This window comes from Eleutherodactylus coqui, chromosome 1 (assembly GCF_035609145.1).
Source record: "Eleutherodactylus coqui strain aEleCoq1 chromosome 1, aEleCoq1.hap1, whole genome shotgun sequence".
In the NCBI taxonomy this organism is placed as follows: domain Eukaryota; kingdom Metazoa; phylum Chordata; class Amphibia; order Anura; family Eleutherodactylidae; genus Eleutherodactylus; species Eleutherodactylus coqui.
In genome coordinates, this window is record NC_089837.1 from 152,754,296 (window position 1) to 152,771,989 (window position 17,694).

At 46.2% G+C, this 17,694-nt stretch overlaps 1 protein-coding gene and 1 non-coding gene across 3 annotated transcripts in view; both read left to right on the forward strand.

Moving 5' to 3' along the window:
- The window catches only part of LOC136627001 (probable cation-transporting ATPase 13A5), a 130,175-nt gene that overhangs the window by 11,309 nt on the left and 101,172 nt on the right, over window positions 1-17,694 (forward strand). The window lies entirely within an intron of this gene.
- LOC136593997 (U6 spliceosomal RNA) lies at window positions 6,587-6,693 on the forward strand. The gene has a single exon (XR_010788448.1). It is a non-coding gene; the product is annotated as a U6 spliceosomal RNA (small nuclear RNA).

The following is a 17,694-nucleotide window of genomic DNA, read 5'->3' on the forward strand; positions in this document are numbered from 1 at the left end:
TCCTCTGGCTCCCGCATGGAGATTCGCGTCGGGATTTCACAACGCCAGTGGACAGGAGCCCTAACAATAAAGACTGGGCAAGCGTGAACGAATTGTAACTTGTTATATGTAGCGAATACAACTTGTTTGCAATACAATATTGCAACACCCTTGGACAGGCAGCCTTAGGCTGGCAGCACACGGCCGTGACTGGCTCCGCCACAGAATTCCGCGGCGGAGCCCATCACGGCGCCCCCCAGAGACCCCCAAACTTACCTGCGGATCCGGCGTCCTCACTCCCGCATGACGCTTCGGCGTGACACTCCGCCGCGCCACGTGTGCTACAGCGGAAGATAGCGTGACGGACGGCTTCCATTGACTGCAATGGAAGCCGTCCGCACGTACACCCGCGGCAAATGAAGCATGCCGTGGGTGAGGTCAGGTGATTTTCACGGTGCGGAATTCCGCACCTTGAGCACTGAGCTATTAGGTTCAATAGAACCTAATAGCTGCGGGCAACGCAGCGGATTTCCGCCGCGACTTACGTGGTGGAAATCCGTCCATCGGAAGGAGCCCTTAGTGTGTCATTCCCCATTACTGTAGATACCATCTTCACCTTAGAGGTGGTTGCCTGCTCTTTCTACTAAGAACAATACAATCTGAAAAAGTCTCTTCCCTTTTGGATTTCAAAAATTGGTTCCTGATGAGTTAATTTAAACAGAAATGCATCTAATTAAACCACAAATCTGTCTTTCAAAAAAAAAACATACTTGATTAAAAACCCAGTTAGAGAGACCACTGAATTGATGTGGTCTGAGACGAACAACCCAGCACTTGACTACACCAGAAACAATCACGTAACTAAGTGCCCTGGCGTCAAATGCATGGGCTGATTTCATGCAGGCAGTGATATCTAAATAGCTAGACGAACCATAGATCCAGAAAATTAAAAGGACAAGATCAATAATCCTCTAAATTGCAGCATGGATGCCACCGTATGTTTCATATGAACATGCGTAGGACCTAAGTGCTATAGTGATTCTCTGGAAAGTAGTCACCTAACTACAGTGTGTGTATGAATAAAGTGCTCAGAACCATCAGAAGATCACACTTTCATATACAATAGAGGAGTATCCCTCGTCTACAATGACCTCATGGGAACACAGTTTGTCTGTAGCCCCTATCCTAGGTGGGAAGTAATCCAGTAAGGTATATCCAGAACGGTGTTCGTCCCATGAGCTTGCACACTAACGTAACTATCAATTGGATGAAAACCGGAGGCAGAAATTAGTACACACTCTGGATATGATGGATTTCTAGACCAGATGAAAAAGTGATTGTGTGGCCAAGTGTGACTTTGGTGGTGGGGTATGCTTTAGTGTTTGTTTTGTATATATTCGTGCCCATGACTTTTTATCCTTTTTATAACCAAAAAAGTTATGTTTTATATACCATTCCCCTAAGAAATCAGAACAGTGAAAGTACATAGTGAATTACTTACTTCCCTGCCTCCGTATATTACACAATTTGCTGTAGGGTTAAAGCGGCCCTGATATGCCAATGACCTTTTCTTTAAATTTGCATGTGACTGTTATTAGGAAAACTTAGTGAATCTAAAGCATATTATCCAAGTGATTATAAGTAGCCTTGTAGAACCTGTCTGGTGAGCTTATGTAGTATTAGTTTCATATGGCATTATATAACCTGACAAAACAAAATATAAACCCCAGTGCTATGTAAGATTATTCTCTATGCTAATGCATGCCTATAATTGAAACATTAAATGCACTATATGGGCAATGAACAATAACTAGATGGAATGTGCCACCAGAAAGTCAACTATTGTTTATCAAGTTTTGCCTTAGGCAATTGGTTTCCGCTCGTGTGCATGAAGAATCATTTTTCCATAGCATGCTAGGGAGGGTTATTGCTGCGGAATCCGGAGGCGATCACCCGCTCTGGATTCTGCAGCAAAAATCCACCCATGTGCGTGAGGCCTTAAACATTATATATATATATATATATATATATATATATATATATATATATATATATATATATATATATTATTTTTTTTTTTTTTTTTTTTTTTTTTATTTAAATTGACGATTTATATTTTCCAAAAATACTGAAATCTTTTCAGTTTTAACTCTGGACACTGAGACTCCTAAGGATGGATTTACATGTCATGTAAAAATACACCACAGTCCTCCTCAGCAATTCCACAGCAAAAGCGCAAGTAGAAATACTGTTGTGGATTTTGTGGAGTATTTCCTTTGGAATTGTGTTGCAGATTTCCGTGTGGAATTTCATATTGCACTGAAATTTATGGTGAAATTCCACATTAAAAGTTTACAACATTTGCAGAAAATGTGGAAAGCCTTTCTGTTCCAGGAAAATCCACTGTGGAAATATTTTCCATGTATTGTGTTGCAGATTTTTTTTTTGTTATCCCCATAGAAATACATGGTGTAAATTTCCTCAATGAACTTCTCTGCTGAAAATGCACACATAAAATATGCTTGAGCTTGGGGAACACTGGCCTAATTGTTGCATTATTTATCCTTGCTCACCTCTCCATGGAACAAAGATTGAATTAAAAATGATCAAAAAGCCGTATATATCCCAAAATTGTATAAGTAGACACTAGAGATGAGCGAGCATACTCGCCCGAGCTTGATGCTCGTTCGAGTATTAGGGTGCTCGAGATGCTCGTTACTCGAGACGAGCACCACGCGGTACTCGTCTCGATTAAACGAGCACTGACCATTGAATTCAATGGAGCCGGCAATACAGCCGGCTCTATTGAAAGCAATGGGCTGCCGGCGTACGCGGGATGAATTGTCGGGAAGAGCTTAAATATATAAGCCCTTCCCTGCAATTCATCTAGAAATGTGTAAAAATAAAAAATATATATATATATATATATATATATATACTCACCTGGTGCCGGCAGAACGATGTTAGCCCATTGAATTCAATGGAGCCGGCAATACAGCCGACTCCATTGAAAGCAATGGGCTGCCGGCGATCGCGGGATGAATTGTCGGGAAAGGGTTAAATATATAAGCCCTTCCCTGCAATTCATCCAGAAATGTGTAAAAATAAAAAATATATATATATACTTACCTGGTCCCGGCAGACGGAGTTCAGCGCGGCAGGCTGCAGTTCTCCTGAACTGCTCTGAACAGCTGTGAGTAGTATTCAGCAGCCGGGGATTTAAAATCCCCGCCTGCTGAATGAGATGCCTCTGATTGGTCACAGCCTGACCAATCAGAGGCATCCCTCACTCACACCCATTCATGAATGGGTGAGTGAGGGCTGCCTCTGATTGGCTCCATGTAACCATGTATAAGTACATGAGGGGACAACACATGGATCTCTCCCGTGATCTGTTTACACCCAGGACCACAAAGGTAACAAGAGGACATCCGCTACGATTAGAGGAAAGTAGGTTTCATCACCAACATAGAAAGGGGTTCTTTACTGTAAGAGCAGTTAGACTGTGGAACTCTCTACCGGAGGAAGTGGTGATGGCAAAATCGATAGAGGAGTTTAAAAGGGGACTTGATGTCTTTCTGGAGAAGAAGGATATTACAGGATATAAATATTAGGTTAAGTGTCAATCCTGGTATACAGGCAGGTAGGAACTATTAGGGGTTGATCCAGGGAACAGTCTGATTGCCATTAGGGAGTCGGGAAGGAATTTTTCCCCCAAAAGGGCTAATTGGCTTCTGGCCTTGGGGTTTTTTGCCTTCCTCTGGATCAACACAGGAGGATAGACAGGCTGGACTAGATGGACAATGTCTTCATTCGGCCTTACATACTATGTTACTATGATCTTTACGCTGACAGTGGGGGCGGGGGGGGGGGGGTCTCACTCTTGCCGCTATTGTGGCTTAATAGTGGGACCTGGGAACTTGAGATACAGCCCAAAATGTAGCTCCTCGCCTGCCCTATTCATTTCTATGTCGTTTCCATCACTTTCTTGTGTTTTGCAGATTTTCACAAATGAAAACCTTAGCGAGCATCGGCGATATACAAAAATGCTCGAGTCACCCATTGACTTCAATGGGGTTCGTTACTCGAAACGAACTCTCTAGCATCACTGAAAGTTCGACTCGAGTAACGAGCATTTTGGTGCTCGCTCATCTCTAGTAGACACTATAGCCTACCCCATAAAAAGAAGCCCTCACAGAGCCAAATATCCCAAAAAATAAAACCTATATATTGTATATACTCGAGTATAAGCCTAGTTTTTCAGCACATTTTTATTTTTTTTTGCGCTGGAAAAGCCCCCCTCGGCTTAAACTCTAGTCAGTGAAGGCTTAAAAAAAAAACCTCCATACTCGCCTCCCAGCTGACGTCTGTGTCACCGGTGGCGGTGCTGCAGGCTGCTTGAATTCTTTCCGCTGTCATTTCCCGCCGTCCTCTTTGCTCGGCTCTGTCATCCCCCGCTGTCAGCGCTGTGTAAGTAAGAGCTGAGATTGAATTGAGCGTCAGCCAATCACAGCCGGTGCTCGATCATTTACAGCCAATCAAGCTTTTAGAATTCTCCCTGCTCGGCTTTCAAATCCACTGCCGTCAGTGCTGTGTCAGCAAGCACTGTGATTGGATCGAGCGCCAGCTCTGATTGGCTGGCGCTCAATCCAATCACAGCGCTTACTTACACAGCAGTGACAGAGCAAAGCAGAGAGGACGGCGGGGGATGACAGCAGGGAGAATTCAAGCAGCTTGTCGCACAGACACAGACCCAGCTGGGAGATGAGTATGGAGGTTTTTTTCTTACCTAGTATATACTCGAGTATAGCTAGGCTTATACTCGAGTCAATAAGTTTTCCCAGTTTCTTGTGGTGAAACTGATTGTCTCGGCTTATACTCGGGTCGGCTAATACTCGAGTGTACTGTATATACGGTACATACATGGGTGTCAAAAACTGACAACAGACTATATGGGACAATTTTCCCTACTCTTCCATTTCCTGATCTCCAACTCTCTGATTTTTGAAGTTTTTTCTTTCCAATAGATTTTTATTGATTTTAGGGAGTATAAGCATCTTGTAGAGGATGTTCCTGCCCATCCATCCTAGCTCCAAAGGCTAGCCTATACAGTTCTTTTTAACTAAATTAAATGTTTTCTGGAGTTAATAATATACCTAGACAAGGAATTGAAATAGGAGGGACCACTTGAATTAAAATTTGGAGAACAAGATGTTTTGTATTTTGTTACATTGACTCCCATCATTTAAAGATTTTGTGGAGTTGACTCTGTAAACCGCTAATAGGCCACATTTGTCTAATAATTTAGTTCCAGCTTCTAATGAGGATTCTGGGTTTGTAAGTGTTTATATGACATCATCCGCAAAGATTTATCTTGTGTGACTTTGGACCCACCTCTATGCTTTCAATGTTTGGGGCACTTAATGCTTCCAGTGATTCTATGACCAAGGAAAAGATATGGGGCGATAAAGGGCGTCCTTGTCTTGTTCCGTTAAATTTCTAATGCCATCTGAAGCTTGTCGGCCCCTTGTAAAGCCCACCTGGTCGTCTTGCATCAAGGGGAACAGTCTGTTTGCTAATAGTGCTTGTGTGAACTGTAGAGATGAGTGGTGGTTAATGAGTGTACAGATGAAGCAGTGTCTGGAAATGCTTGGATGTATACAATAACTTGGGCCCAATGTCCGCGGCACGCATGGATTCTGAGTGCGGAATCCTGAGCAGAATCCGCTCATGCCCATGCGCAGAAAGCCGGGAGCCCCAGCAAATTTAAAATCTCCTGGCTACTGAAGGTAGCTGGGAATCAGGAGATGTCACCGGGGAGCACGGTCAGCGGTCCCGGGGCCCGTGATCACGAAGAAGTTGAAAAAAAGTTAGTTTCACCTTCCCTTATGGATCGGATCCATGAGGGGAGGTGAAAATACTCACCCCAGGTCCTCCGCGATGTCCTGGTCTTCCAGGATCTGAAGTCCCCTTCTGCGCATGCGGGCACGCCGTCAATCATCGGGTGCGTGCACAGAGGGGCTTAGGCCCTGGGAAATTCAAAATCACCAGGGACGTGATCACTGTTATCCCATGGATAACAGTGATCATTTAAAGTAAAAGAAAAAGGTGTAAATAAAAAAATTGAAAAAGTTAAAAAAAGTTTAAAAAGCTTACTTTCCCCTCGTCATCCTGACAGCATACACATGGAGGTTGCCTGCTGGAGACCTGTTGGGACAGGAAGCGGAAACTACAAAAGGCAACTCCCACCACCGGCTCACCAGTGTCTTCCTGTCCCTACAGGACAGTCCAAGCGGGCCTCCAGGTGTATCCTGGAGGTGAATGAAGAAAGAAGACTCCCATGCAGCCTGTCCGCCCGTGGGGGGACGACTCTCTGTTCGGGCTGGCAGGGCTTGTGCGGGTGAGACCCTATGAGGGGACCCTCACCCGCAGGATCTACCCAGCAATGTTCCCCCAGTGGGAAAAATCCTCCCCCAGTACGCTGCCCAGTGGGGTTGTCGTACCGGTAGGAAGCAGCCCCGGTACCTGCAGGCTCGGACGCCGGTGTCTCCAGGGATCCACGTCTAGAGAGGTATGCCAGCAGCGCTCGAAAAAAAAAAAAAAAAAAGTGCTCGCTTCGGCAGCACATATACTAAAATTGGAACGATACAGAGAAGATTAGCATGGCCCCTGCGCAAGGATGACATGCAAATTCGTGAAGCGTTCCATATAGCGCCATGTGTGTCTCCTAGGCGGCGGGGTCCAGTCGGCGTCCCCGCGTGTGTGCTGGTCGGCGTGCGTCCCCACAAGTGTGCTGGTTGGCGGTGTCCCAGTGTATGCGGTGTATCCCCCGGGTCCGGCGCGGCGGCGTGTTGTCAGCGCGGCCGCATCACGGGGGGCGGGGGCTCACTTAAAGGGGGCGTGTCGGCGCCAAATTTGAAAATTTAAAAGGACTGGATTCCTCTGCATCTCTCCTGGCTGCACCTTACTGAAGATGTTAGCCAGAGAGGACACTGAAAGCAGCCTACTGGTGAGTAGACTGCTTTGGGAGTACCGGGGAGGGAGGATTGAGACATCAGGATCTGGTGCTGGAAGTCCTTTTTGCTGTCTCCGTCTCTTAGGACAGAGATGCACAAAAGGTTAGAGAGGCCAAAAAGCGAGTGCGCAAATGTCCAATTGGCTTGCGGCGGCTAGAAGAGGGCCACACCAAGCCACTATGCGCGGACCCTATGGAGAAGGTGATCCGCAAAGAGGGCTCCTCGGGCATGTCGGACATCTGATCCACGAGGAGATTGAAGCCTCGGTCTCCTCTCTTTCTCTGCCGCCCCCCACGGAAAGGGTAAGGCGTGCATGAATGGAAGAGTCAGACTCTGAGGAGGTCCTAGAAGATTCTCCTTCAGAATCCATGCCGCCCATGAATGATACAAGGAAGTATTTCTTTTCATCGGCGGACTTGGGTCAGCTGTTAACTGCAGTCCGGCGCACCATGCAGGTGGGGGAAGAGGTGCCGCAGAAGCCATCCTTTCAGGATTGCCTGTTCCGGGGACTCCTACCACAGCCAAAACCGTCATTTCCAGTTAATGACACTTTAAAACAGCTGATCCTGACAGAGTGGAAACAGGCAGATCAGAAATTCTTCCTGTCCAAGGAATTCAAGGATCGGATGGTCTTCACACCAGAAGATATCGAGTTCCTAGAAACCGTCCCTAAGGGGGATCTGGCGGTCGCCAGGGTCTCAAAAAGCAGCCCTCCCCTTTGAGGACATTTCCCAACTGCGGGATCCACTAGACACCAGAGTGGATTCTGCGATGGAAAAGGCCTGGGAGACCGCGGCCCTGACCGTCAAAGCCAACATCACGGCCACATCTGTGGCGAGATCTATGTCAGTCTGGTTAGACCAACTCCAGACGCTGATTTCTCAGAGGGGCTCTAGGGAGGACATCTCCAGCTGCCTTCCCCTCCTCCAGAGGCAACCGGCTTCCTGGCAGACGCCTCTATGGAGTCAGTGAGGTTCAGGGCCAGTTCAGCAGCCCTCTCAAACACAGCAGGAGGGCTGTCTGGGTTAAGGCCTGGACAGGAGATAACGCCTCCAAGAATAGACTCTGTTCCCTGCCCTCCCAAGGACACAGAATCTTCGGGCCTTCCTTGGATACTCTCCTAGAGAAGGCATCGGATAAGAGCCAGGGACTACCATCGGAGAAATCCTTTAAGCGGCTTCCTCCTCCTACCCTCCTCCTTTTGTTCCCTCTAGAGCATACAAGGGGAAAGGGAAAACTGGACGCTGGTCCTATCCCAAAGGCGGAAAGGGTGAGAATCTGCCTTCCCGGATCCCACAAGTAGGGGGTAGACTGAAAGGGTTCGCCCTTAGATGGAACGAGGCGACCTCCAATCCCTGGGCCTTACGCCTAGTCTCGGATGGCTACAAAATTGAAATTTCCTCCCCGGAGGTTCATAGTCACCCCCTGCCAGTCACCGGCGTCTGCTCAGGCCCTCCAGTTGGGGGTGCAAGAACTGTTGTCCCTAGGGGCCATCACTCGGGTTCCCGCAGAAGACTATTCAAGGGGTGCTACTCCCCCTTGTTCCTAATCAAAAAAAAAAGAATGGATCCTATAGAACTATAATTAATCTGAAATTCCTGAATAAATCTATCACGTATCAAAGATTTAAAATGGAATCGGTGCGGTCAGCAATCCCCTTAATTGCGCCGGATAGTGTCATGGCCACCGTGGACTTAAAGGACACATATTACCATGTCCGTATACACATAGATTCCCAGCGGTTTCTGCGGTTTGCCCTGGTGATAGATGGCTCTGTCTCTCACTTTCAATTTACGTGCCTGCCGTTCGGGATTTCCTCCGCACCTCGGGTGTTCTCCAAACTGGTGTTAGAGATGGTGGCGGCACTGACAAGGTGTTGATTGTCCCATACCTCGACGATTTCCTGATCCTAACAGGATCGGCTTCAGAACTCCAGTTCCAGGCACACTCCGTCTGTTCGAGTCATTAGGCTGGATCATCAACTCCTCTAAATCCAGTCTTCTGCCCGAGCAGAAAGAAAAAAAAAAAATAAAAAATTCTGGGAGTGATTCTGGGCTCACACCATCAGTGCTCATCCCTTCCCCTAGAAAGGCAAAAAACGATCCAGGATGAGTGTCGGGCACTTTCTCTAACCACTAAAGTCTCCCTTAGGAGAGGCATGAGGGTCCTCGGCCTCATGACCTCTTGCATCAGGTAGTCCCTTGGGCCCAGTTACATTGTAGAACCCTCCAAGACTTTATCCTAAACAACTGGGATAAATCCCCCGCCTCCCTGGATCGGAAAGTCGTCCTTACCTACAAGATAAAATCCTCCTTGGAATGGTGGATGTCTATCTCTAACCTTGCCAGAGCCTCGGCTTGGTATCCCGCATCCCCAGTGTCCATCTTTACTGACGCAAGTGCAACTGGTTGGGGGGCCCACTTAGGCCGTCATTACGTCCAAGGGGGCTGGAACCGGGAGGAAGCTGCTCAATCCTCCAACTACAAAGAACTTTCCGCTGTCTGGAAGGCCATTCGGGGCCTCGAGACAGAGATCAGGGGTAGACACATTAAGATCCTTTCGGATAACATAACAACTGTGTCCCTCATCCGCCGCCAGGGATCCACGCGGAACCCCCGACTCCAAGACCTGGCGGCAAAAGTTCTCGGGTGGATAGAGCAGCGGACGCCTTCCGTCACAGCGTACCACGTAAGGGGCCCAGAGAACTCCATGGCGGACCATCTCGGCCGCAGGAAGATAGACCCCGGGGAGTGGACTCTACATCCACACGCGTTCCAGCTAAATTTAAAGAGATGGGGGACACCCAAGGTGGACTTGTTCACCTCTCGGGAGAACACCAAGTGTCCCCGGTTTTTCTCCATGGGAGCAGACGGGGGCTCCCTGGGAATAGATGCACTATCCCAGGCTTGGGATTGGGACCTTGCATACGCCTTCCCACCTATCCCCCTGATTCCTCGAGTCCTAAGGAAAATTCAGGAGTCCCCAGGCTCCGTTATCCTGGTGGCCCCATTCTGGCCCAAGAGACCCTGGTTCCCGCTCCTGGCCGCTCTCTCGACACAGGATCGCCTCTACATCTGCCGCAGAGAGACGATCTCCTCCAGCAGGGTCCCCTGATATGCCCAAAGGTCCGACAGTTCAGACTGGCGGCCTGGAAGTTGAGCGGGTAAAATACCTGAGCCGGGGCCTATCAGAGGGGGTGACCACTACGTTATGTGAGAGCCTCAAAAAATCCACCTGAAAAATATACTCCAGGGTGTGGATACCTTCTCTAGGTGGTTGGGGCATAGTATACATGACCTCCAACAGCCCGACATTAACAAAATATTGGAGTTCCTACAGGATGGTTTGGACATCGGGCTAAGACCTGGTACCCTTAAGGTCCAGGTGGCCGCCCTTGGGGCCTTCTTCGACTTCCCCTTAGGCGACCATAGGCTAATTAAGAAATATCTGAAAGGGGCAGTCAGACTCCATCCCCTTATAAGAGAAACCATGCCCCCATTGGACCTGAACCTTGTTTTGCAGGCCCTCTGCGCACACCCCTTTGAACCCTGGAAGATCTATCAGTAAAGATCCTCCCCCACAAAGTTGCCTTTTTAGTGGCCATCACATCCGCCAGACGGATCGGGGAGATCCAATCCCTCTCGATTAGGACCCCATACATGACCACCTTCCCAGATAAAATAGAGTTCAGGCCTGACCCCTTCTTTCAACCAAAAGTTCTCACAGACTTTCACAGAGAACAGCGTATAGTACTTCCCTCCTTCTGCCAGGAACCCCGTAATACCACGGAACAGAGGTTCCATAATTTAGATGTTAGACGAGCAGTCCTGAAGTATTTGGAATTCACACATTCCTTCAGGAAGTCTAACAACCTCTTCATTCAATTTCAAGGTCCACGCAGAGGAGGGGCCGCTACTAAGGACTCCTTAGCGCGTTGGGTCAGGAGGGCCATAGAAGAGGCGTACAGATCCCAGGGGATCCCACTCCCGGGCGACGTTAGAGCCCATTCCACTAGGGCGGTCGCCTGTTCCTAGGCGGAGAGAGCCCAGGCGACAACCGACCAGCTCTGCAGAGCCGCCACGGGTCGAGCACACATACTTTCGTTACACACTATCGCCTGGATTTGGGGGCCAACCGGGATATGGCCTTTGGGCGGAAGGTGCTACAGGCAGTGGTCCCTCCCTAAAGCCCTTGGTCATTGGTATTCCTCCATGTGTATGCTGTCAGGATGACGAGGGGAAGACAGGAATTAGGTCCTACCTGTTAATTCCTTTTCTTGAAGTCATCCTGACAGCATAGGGGCTTTTCCCTCCCCTTCGGTTATATTTTACATGAAGTAACGTATTGTACTATGATTTCCATATTAGAAATGATTGGTTAAGCAAAGCCGGGTCACTGTAGTTATTTGGTACACACTGGTGAGCCGGTGGTGGGAGTTGCCTTTTGTAGTTTCCGCTTCCTGTCCCAACAGGTGTCCAGCAGGCAACCTCCATGTGTATGCTGTCAGGATGACTTCAAGAAAAGGAATTAACAGGTAGGACCTAATTCCTGTCTTTTCATCTCCTCTCACAGATCATATCCGTGAGGGAGGATGAAATTAGGAACCTAAGGCCCCAGGATTTATCCTCAGACCCTACCACAGCTTATGCGCACGCAGCCGTCGCTACAGCGGCAGACGCATGCGCAAAAGCCGTGGATTGCCAGGGTCATTTAAAATCTCCTTGCTCTTGGCTACAAAACTTAGCCGAAAGCCTGGAGATTTCACGGGGGGCAACGTTGAGCGGTTCCTGGATGATGGATAATGGTGATCACGTGAAAATAAAAAAAAAAGTAGAAGTTTCATCTTCCCTCACCGATGCGAGGCCTCCGTATTTAAACCCAGATGCTTTCCTCCTCTGCGGACCTTACCGAAATTCTGCGCATGCGACCGCCGGCAAAATGCCGGACACATGCACAGGAGGCGGGGAGCCCAGGAAACTTAAAATCTCCTTGCTCCCGGTGACCACTGAGGTCAAGAAATATCCCCCAAAAAGGATGAAAAGAGGGGGGGGGGATACCAGAATTTATTGCGCCATACGCCTATCCCAATCAGGCCCCCGTAATTACTCCCATCTTCGTAAAAAAAAACTACACACTTTACATTATTACTTTACTAAGATTTGGGGAAGGCCAAAAAGGGCGCAGAGTGTGGGGGAATTATTTTTAAAGAGTCAATTTTTTTCCGCGTAAGTGAGCAATTGGGCCCGGAATTTATTCAGTTGTGCCCTGCTATCCAACGGGTGTTCCCTCCATTATAGGCCTTGCCATAGGTCCTGTAAGTAGATTAGGGCCACAATGGGTATGTTTATGAACACAGGACAAATGGGGGTATCCATTTTGGGATGAACATCTTCATTCCTATGTACACTGTACAAAAAAACCCTGTTTTTAAATTGACACAATTGCCAAACAAATGAAAATCGTAATTTTTTTCCTTCTGCTTTGCTTAGATTTATTCAAATACTGTGGCGTCTAAATATGCAGTAGACCCCTAGATGAATTCGTTAAGGGGTCTAGTTTTCAAAGTGGGGTAATTTTTGGGGGTTCTTTATTGTTTGGCTGCTCAATTGCTCTAAAAGTGGGCAATGGGGCCTGAAATTCAACGGGTGTTCCTTCCATTATAGGCCTAGCCCTGTGGTCCTGTAAGCAGATTGGGGCCACAATGGGTATTTTTCTGAATACGGCACAAACAGGGGTATTCATTTTTGGGTGACAGTCTTCATTCATATGTCTGCTGTACAAAACAAATGTTTTTAAATTGACACAATTGCCAAAAAAATGAAAATCGTAATTTTTTTCCTACGGCTTTACTTGCATTTATTCAAAAATAGAAGGGTAAAACTTCTCAGTAGACCCCTAGATAAATTTGTTAAGGGGTCTAGTTTTTAAAATGGGATCATTTGTGGGGGTTCTCTATGGTTTTGGCCGCTCAAGGGCTCTACAAGTGGGCAATGGGGCCTAAATCGCTTCTGTTCTAAAAAGCCACCGACTACTCCTTTCATTTGGGCCCCACTGTGCATCCAGACATAAGATTAGGGCCACAATGGGTAAGTCTATAAACACAGGAGAAACAGGGGTATCCATTTTGGGGTGCAAGTCTTCATTCGTGTGTGTGTGTGGTACAAAAAAAGCTGTTTTTAAAATGACAGAATTGCCAAAAAAAAACAAAATCACAATTTTTTTTACTTCTGCTTTGCTTGAAATCATTCAAAAACTGTGAGGTCAAAATGGGCCGTACACCCCTAGATAAATTCGTTAATGGGTCTAGTTTTCAAAATGGGGTCATTTGTGGGGGGATTCTATGGTTTTGGCCGCTCAAGAGCTCTATAAGTGTGCTATGGGGCATAAAAGGCCTTCAAGCTAAATTTCTGCTCTAAAAGACACTGACTACTCCTTTCATTTTTGGCCCCATTGTGCATCCAGACATAAGATTAGGGCCACAAAGGGGATGATCCTGAACACAGGACAAACAGGGGTATCCATTTTGGGGTGTCAATCCTCATTTTCATGTACAGTATAGAAAAAAAATATGTCTTTAAATGCAATTATTTGCAAAATAATTATTTTTATTTTTTCTCCTCTAAATTGCATTAATTCCTGAAAAAAAACTGCAGGATCTAATTTCTCATGACACCACTTAGTGAATAAATTAAGGGTGTTGTTTTTAAAATGGGGTCATGTGTGGGGGTATCTGTTCTGACACCTATGAGCCTTTCCAATCTTGGCTTGGTGCAGGAAAACAAAGTATTCCTCAAAATGTTGAAAAGTAATGTTAAATTTGTACATCTCCTAAATGGTTTAAAAAAACGAACGTTTTTCAAACGTGTGCCAGAATAAAGTAAACAGATGGAAATCTATATCTTAGCAAAGATTTGTACAGTATGTTTGCACATATTTGAGATATTACAGTTGAAAATGTTAAAGCCTTTTTTTCAAAATGCTCCCAATATTGGCACTTTTAATAAATATACGCAAGTTCTAGAGGTCTATTTACCACCTAAATGAAGTACAACATGTGGCGAAAAAAACAATGTCAGAATCACTTGGATATGCAAAACCTTTACGGAGTTATAATATGCTAAGTGACACATGTCAGATTTCCAAAATTTGGCTTCGTCACTAAGGCGTAAACAGGCTTCATCACTCTATTTGAGATATTCTCCAAACCCTTTGGGAGTTTTGAGGACTTGATCTGAGAAGCACTGCTTTAGTATTGCAAATCTTTTTGGCAGACAATGAATCAATAAAGGAAGAATCCTCAGTTGCTCCCAGTACATTCATGTTTGTTATACCTTGCATTTTAAAACCTTGTGAAACTGATAGAGCTAAAATCCATAATTAAGCTATTAAGGCATGTAATTATTATAATATTGGTTTGTCTCAGCTAAGATTTTTAACACACCCAATTAGAATGCACTACTTGTATAACAACAATATAAAATACAAAGTGTGAACTTAATTTTACTTATGAAACTCATATTGCTTAATGCATTAGACTGTTCTTCCCTAAAAAAAGAAAAAAAAATTGCATGCAGAAGCTGACACAACCACAGTTTATCGTAATTATGAAATAATTAATTTGCCCATTAAGGAATCCATGTTTCATTCATCCTTAAGGGCTCCTTCACACAGGCACTGTGATTGTTGCCTGCGTCACGGCTGCATCGCGGCCGAAAAACGCATGATCCAGACGCAGCTGCAGCCAAGTCGCGGCTGCATCTCCCGTTTTAACGTCCATCCAGATGGCCAGGCTGCTGCGTGTATACGCGGCAGCCAGGAATACCGTTGGACAGGGAAAGAGAGCTTGGATCTCCCTTCCTCTCTCCGCCCCTTGCCGGCAAAGGGAGGGGGTGGGACGGAGCGGGAGCTTAGCAGAGCTAGTGTGCTAATCTCCCACCCTCTCCCTTTGTCGGAAGCCGGCAAGGGGCGGAGAGAGGGAGGGAGTTTAGAACAGCCACTGCTGAGCTTCCTTCCATCTCCCTTTTTCGGCAGCTCTCAAAGACTCCATAGGGGAGTGTATGGGACCGGTCAGCATATTCCGGCAAAAAATAGGTCTAGACCTATCTTTTCCAATCGGCGCAAAAGCGTCCAGCCGGAATATGCATCATGTGCGCTATCTTTCCCAGACGGCAGATTTTACGCACAAAAATATCGGCAAACCTGAACAAGTGCATTGGAAGCTTCAGATGGAAACTATTTTTGGCCAAAATAGCCGTGATAAAATGCTTGTGTAAAGCAGCTCGTAGGCAGTATTCACAAGAGCATTTTATAACGATTACTTATAATTCCTGCTGTCCTTCATGTAACTGGATAATTAAGGTGGAGCAATTATACCAATTATACCTAAAGCATCACACTCATTCAATCTTTTTCAACCATTATGACTCTTGGTGGAAATTTCGCTGCTCTCCAGCTTTCTTTACTTGACTTCTGACTGTCCCGAATAGTCAATGGAAAACCAAACACCATCATAAACTGACTTCATCCTAGCCTAGTCTTTCATAGTATTATACTGTGCCCCAACCCCGCATTCCCCCTTTTTCACTGTACACCCATTTGGACCATGGTACTAGGGCTATTAGTCATGTTTTATGACTCAAGGCACCTGATTTGATCTACAATGAAGGACTTGGACTTGATGGTGGTGGGTCTCCTTTCATGTGTCCATATGAGGGAGGAGGCTTAGGGGCAAACATTTGCTTCTTAATGTACCTTTTTATATTACCCCAAAGATCAAACCTATTTGTTTTTCTATTGTTAACAGAAGACTTTGATCCTGCATCATACCCTGCTGTAAAGGAATCCATGTTTCCACTGTATTTCAACAGTCTCAAATGCTTTAGACCTCCTGCACACAGGTGGATTTGCAGTGCGAAATCTGGAGCGAGATTCCACCTCCAGCTTCTGCAGCAAATCCAGCCCATAGTATGCTATGACAATACGCAATTTCCTGCCCACAAGCAGAAATCGATTGCGTTTTTTCCGCTCTCGTGGGAGAAATAGCAGCATGCTGTGTGGGTTTTTTATTTTTTGGGTGCAGGTTACGCATGGCTAGCTTCCATTGAAGTCAATGGAAGCCATCCGTCCCACAGCCATTCTGCAATCCTGCAGAATGGTCATGGCAGCCATGTCATCACCATAGCAATGGCGCGGTGTCCTCTGTACTGCGCATGTGCACCAGAATGCCGGACAGCAAATCGGCAACAGAGAGGAAAACGGCGGAAAGCTACGTTGGGGTCACTGGCCGGGCACCGGGTTGAACTCCGCTGCGGGAATCCCGCATGCGAGGTACGACCCTTCCGTGTGCAGGTGGCATTAACAGAGGCATAGCTTTAGAGGGTGCTGAAATAGTAGTTGTACCAGTAGTACATATCACAGGACCAACCACATACCATGCACAGTTTATAAGTTTTAGCAATGGATCACAGGAACTACAGATTACACTTCTGAGTTAAGACCCTTTTACGAATGTCAGGCAAACTATCATCGTTAAATTTTCTCTATTGATGACCAATAAGTCGGGGCAAGAAGAAAGTGTTGTGAATTGCATAACTGGAGGGGTTGCTATTGGAGCTGCAGCATCTATTGAATTCAATGGGAGCTGCGCTGCATTACCAACATGGGTTGCTGCGGTGTGGTCAGCACTCTCTTCTTCCTGCACTGGCTGCAGTAACAAAGGTCCTGGGAATCGGTTGATCCAGAAGCCGAGTCCCCACTAACCCGCTATTGATGACATATTGGTGATTAATATCCAAAATGTAAAAAGACCTGGAATACTCCTATAAGCACACAGAGTACAAAAAGTGAGAATGATGCTGTTCACTAGAAAAGGGATGGGTCAAGGGTTGAAAACCAGGGGATTGTAGAATTAAGACCAAAGACAAGAACCCTTAAATGAATTCACATTATGTGGCTGTGAAAATCACGGCCACGTAACAGGATGAAACAAAACCATTAATTTCACTATCAGGACTTGCCCTATCTTTCTCGCATGTAGTTTTCCTACTTGTGAGGAAGATGGGGAAGACCTTGGAGCAAAACTTTCACGCAATAGCACAGAGTTTAAATACTCCAATAAGAAAAAAAACAAGGTTCATGTGCTAATACACATTGTAGCGGTAACCACCACAATGTATGTCCACTAGCATTTGCAACATCCATACAGGGTATCCATGTGAGGCTGTTATATGTTATACTGTAAACCCCTAAATTCAGTGTGCTTATCTGAGACTATAATCACCAAGCTGTCTGCCATTTTCTGTAGCTGCTAACTGCATGCCCATAGGAAAGTGTAACTGGCAAGCTAAGTGCCACTGTAACCGTCACCCTTGTTGCCTCTGAATGGGGTAAAGTTCTGTTGAATTAACTGTCCTGTAACTGAATTAACTACTGCACCATGACCTGTATCGAGATCAAGGACCACATGCAAAAACTAACCCTCTTACATATAGCTGCTGTGGGACTCGGCTCAGCACCATGGAGTATTTGAAGACCATTTCCACATAGATGGCCAACAGCAGGTATCTTTCAATAAAGTGCTTCTGTCATGGGCACGGTAGGATGCACTTAGATGTATGTGTTTGGGCACTATACACCACCAGAATTTCAAACTAATTGGGTTCAGTACCTGAGCTAACAAAAGCATATCTTCTTATGTTGC